The sequence below is a fragment of the Arachis hypogaea genome, chromosome 12 (assembly GCF_003086295.3).
Source record: "Arachis hypogaea cultivar Tifrunner chromosome 12, arahy.Tifrunner.gnm2.J5K5, whole genome shotgun sequence".
In the NCBI taxonomy this organism is placed as follows: domain Eukaryota; kingdom Viridiplantae; phylum Streptophyta; class Magnoliopsida; order Fabales; family Fabaceae; genus Arachis; species Arachis hypogaea.
The window spans coordinates 86,280,201-86,284,825 of NC_092047.1; the positions used below are offsets into that span (position 1 = coordinate 86,280,201).

At 27.6% G+C, this 4,625-nt stretch overlaps 1 long non-coding RNA gene across 1 annotated transcript; it reads left to right on the forward strand.

Moving 5' to 3' along the window:
• Positions 1 to 230: 230 nt before the first annotated feature.
• On the forward strand, positions 231 to 2,660 carry LOC140177327 (uncharacterized). The gene is made up of 3 exons (XR_011869154.1): positions 231 to 829; positions 1,203 to 1,255; positions 2,422 to 2,660. It is a non-coding gene; the product is annotated as an uncharacterized lncRNA (long non-coding RNA).
• The last annotated feature ends 1,965 nt before the right edge of the window (positions 2,661 to 4,625 follow it).

Consider the following 4,625-nt stretch of genomic DNA (forward strand, 5'->3'; position numbering starts at 1 on the left):
TCTATTGAAGGCTAGTACTTATATTTTATACATGCGGTACAGCAGTCAGCAGTAGTCATGTTGAAAATTTGAACTTAATAATTGGGACTGATCATGTCTTGTTTCACTATGATCTTACTTATTAGATTTGATTAACATATCCTTGCACTTAAATTTGATTAACATGTAATTCTCTCATGATTCATTAATGATTTTTTTTAACTGTTTGTTGTAATTTTAATTATTTTCAGTTGAGAAATGTATGTCTAATTTAATTTCTTGTTCAGTGTTCAATATTGAATGAAGAAAAAATATTTGAAGTTCAGGACAGCTTATCACTCTTTCCTTTAGGCTAGATACATGAAAGCTCCATTATCTTGACTGTCACTTATTCATTCTTAGCTCTGATGGTGGGTTGAACCATCAATGTTTTCCCCAATAATAGATAGTTAGATACAATTGAATCGTCATAGGCTTCAGTCCAATTGTCTATTTTTTCTTGTTATTGGTAGTTTTAGCCTGAAGTTTTAAATCTTGACTTCCTTATCTTTTCTTTTTTTCCTTTCCCTTTTTTTTTTCTATTCTATCACATGGTTTGCAAGCATAATATGTTGACAATTCTAGCTGATGTGATTTGATTTATTGTAAGCATCTTAGTAAACTTGTAGGTTAATGTTTAGTATTTTTTTACTAAATTTTCTGCAATACAAAAATGTAGAGTTGATGGAAACTTTGGATGGACTGGCTGTTAGTTAAGTACATTAAGTTCATGAATACATTTGGGAAGCAGTGGATACTGTACAGAATCATTAAGAGATCTTGTTACTCTAAATCCGAAGCTGCTGTTAATGTAAGAAGTCAAAATTTTGATATTTTGAGGATCCTTTGTTCATAGGGTGCCCCTTCCATTTTCTCGGCTCCCTTGCTACTAGGAATAATCTTAATGTGTACTTGTTGAATTACAAAAAAATAAAATATTGATTGTATTATAAAATGTTTTGATATTTTGTGTGCTTCTCCTATCAGTATTCTCAAAATGTTGGTCTGATATTGCTTATAATTTCTATCATAGATGATGTGCCTTTAGTTATAGATTGTTGGTAACAATTCCTCAGTTTATTACTGTAGTTTTGGAATCATTATCTTGCTTTTTCATATTTCTTTGAAGGTTCACAATGTTTATAGTTGGTGGCTATTTGCAAATTGAATCTTGATTTCATTAGGAACCACTGCATACATAGAGCAATCACTCCCTTATCCACAAGATGGAAAACAGGTTTGTATGCTCACTATAACTTGAAAATCTTTGGAGTTTTATAATGACATAATTAATCTTAGTTGAATGGTTTGTTCCTCTTTTGAATGAAACCCACTTTGAGAAGGAAAATGTCTTTTCCTAGTGTGTTATTTCTTGCAAATTGCCACTGGTTGTTTGAGCCATTATTTAGAGAATTCAGAACAGAGAGAGAAAGAGAAAAAAAAGGGGGGGTTCGGGTTCAAATTATTAAAATTAATATTGGGTGCCACTATTTATAGAGTAATTTAAGAAACTTTGCTGATGCTTGCAAGTTAGAGGAAAATTAGTATTCAATGGTATTGATGGCATTGGGAACACATCTCATGTTGGTATGAGTTCCCATTAGGATCTCTGTTTGTACCTTATGTTGGTGAAAATCTGGTTTAAGACAACTTCTTGTACTAATGAAATATGGTCGAAACCTGATCTATAAATGACAGTGATATATTTTTAATGTTTAAACTTTTAGTTTATTAATTTATATATTATATTACAATCAGGATAGTACACCAAAGAGTGAAGAAAATTTCTTTAGTTTCCATTATGTTTGGATAAATTTCATCTCTTTTATTGTAAGTGAATATAAATAAATAATAAAATTGTATTCATGGTGCAGAAGGCCGAGAGGCCAGTAGTTTTGACTTTCGGTACAAATATGCTATATATGCTTTTTTAACAATGAAAAGATATCTTGATTTATATAATTGAGCCCAAAACGTAAATAAAAAATAGGATAATTATTGTTATTACGATAATAATAATAATAATAATAATAATAATAATAATAATAATAATAATAATAATAATAATAATAATAATAATAATAATTATTGTTGTTGTTGTTGTTTTGCTCTCTTTTTAGTTAGTTAGTTAATATATTATTAAAAAGTAAGCATAATGGATTGTTTTACAAATGTAACCTTACTTTATGTATTAGAGATTTAGAGCATCAATTAAAGGCTGAATTTCTGAATGATTGGACTGGCCTTGTATTTTAAATGTTTTCAAGTGGTTAGTTAGCTCTATAATTTTAAATTGGTTTCATTATTGTATCAATGCTATGTAATTAGACATGATAAATGTATATCAATATATGCCATTTTCTTGTATTTCTTGTGCCCATAATAGTTATATTTTTGTTGTAGAGATTGGATCAGGAGAGTGAGATTCCATCACCAAAAGAGTTAGAAAGTAGGTCTTCTGGAGCAAGCAATAAGGAAGCATGACCTTACTTGATATGTTAAGACGTATATTAAGAATTATATGTTAAGACGTATTATTGAAAAATGTTACTTTGATATTTTGTTTTTAGATTATGACATTTCAATTATGACTTGGATTATGACTTTTGGATCATGTATGAATTAAAAATCATCTAATGATGTTTGATTTATGATTATGCCTTTTGGTTATTATGAGATTTTTAAGTGAGTTTCGAAAATATCACTTTAAATTGGTAGTTTCAATCTTATTTTAAAAAGCATAAAATTGTCATCATAATTAGGTACAAACGGCGGTTAGAAACCCCCCATTTTAAATGAAAACGATGCCATTATACGCTGGTAGAAACGGCGGTTAAAAATTGCCATTTTAAACACAAAAGATGCCATTATAACTTGGTAAAAACGGCGGTTAGAAACTGCCATTTTAAACACAAAAGATGCCATTATAACCTGGTAAAAATGGCGGTTATAATGGTAAAAACGGCGGTTATATCCGCCATTTTAAACAAGTCAGAAACCGCCATTTTATACGGAAATAATGGCGGTTACAAACCGCCATTTTAACCCTCAGAGAACTGCCGTATTATCCTCAGGTAATTGTGGCGGTTTTCTGAAAACCGCCGTAATAACCAAAATGGTGCCCAGAATAACGGCGTTTCTTGGGAGCGCCATTTTCGGTAATAATGGCGATTCTAACCGCCGTAATTTTCCAAAATAACCGCCGTTTTAACCCTGTTTTTTTGTAGTGACTCGCAACGCTGTTCTATTATATTATAATCTCTTAATTGATCTAACTTCTGCCACTCATCAATAATATATTTGCTTTTCAAATAAAAAATTATAAATTAAAATATAACTAAACTAATAATTTTTTGTTTTTCTTTTTTATTATTATATAACATAAAATATATAGTATCATAAATTTTATACATATATAAATTTTGATTTCACTATTTTTTTATTTAATTTTTATATTATACTTATGAGATTATAAAATTTTAGTTAAAAAATTTATGCTTTTAATTTATGTATATTTAAAATTTATATTAATATATATTTATTTTTTGTGTATTTATCTATAATATTATAATTATTTTATTATAATTTAATTATTTCAATTGAATTATAATTAAATTAGTTAAACTTTTAAATCGATAAATTAGCAGCAAAAACGATTTGATAATCGGACCAATTTTAAAAACCTTGGTCAAATTCAAAAACATAAACCGTTAACCTAGAGATACACACATCATTCCCATGGGTAAGAACCATTCCACACCTCATAATTTCTTACCCAAGTTTAATTTGTGGTCCGTACAAATTGGTGTTGAGGGTAATTCATACGAATTGCCCTATTGTTTAAAATGTGTCACCAGTCACAACACTGACTCAGTCAATAGCCACCAAAATAATTTTCACCAATTTACCACCTCTACTTTCACTAGACTACAATTATTGTCACTATTTATTTTTTTTCACTAATATTGTTACACACGTCATGTTTTACTTTATTACCATCAACTATAAGTTTATAACTACTTTAATTGTTAATACTATTCTTATATTCTATGGCTATATATTACTAGAGCTTTGTTAACATACCTTAAAAATATATGTTAAATTTATTATTTGTAAAAAGCTTTTAATTTTTTTTAATAAATATATATAATATATGCATTATTAAAAATTTTAGTTTTGCAAATTTTTTATGCAATCTCTTTTTTTTAAATGATAATCTTAACATGTAGTAGGACAAATATAATTACCTTAATACTAAAAAACAATAACTTTTTTTAGTTTAACATTTATAATATATATAATATTTATAATTATATATTTATTACATCTAATATTATTAAATTATTTTAACAGTAACTAAAAATAAAAAATTTTTAAATTATTTTAGACTACTTTTTTATTATCTCCGGAATACTTTTTTAACTACCGATATTACTATTTTCACCCTCTAGATTATATTACTGCAGAACTTGATAAGATTGGATTGGAAGCTAATTATCACTAATTTCGATTACATCTTATCTGTTACCTTAAAGCATGCACATCGAAGTTCTAAGAAGAATTAAGTGCAAACTATTGAAACCCAAGGTGTTAAACGAATGATTAAA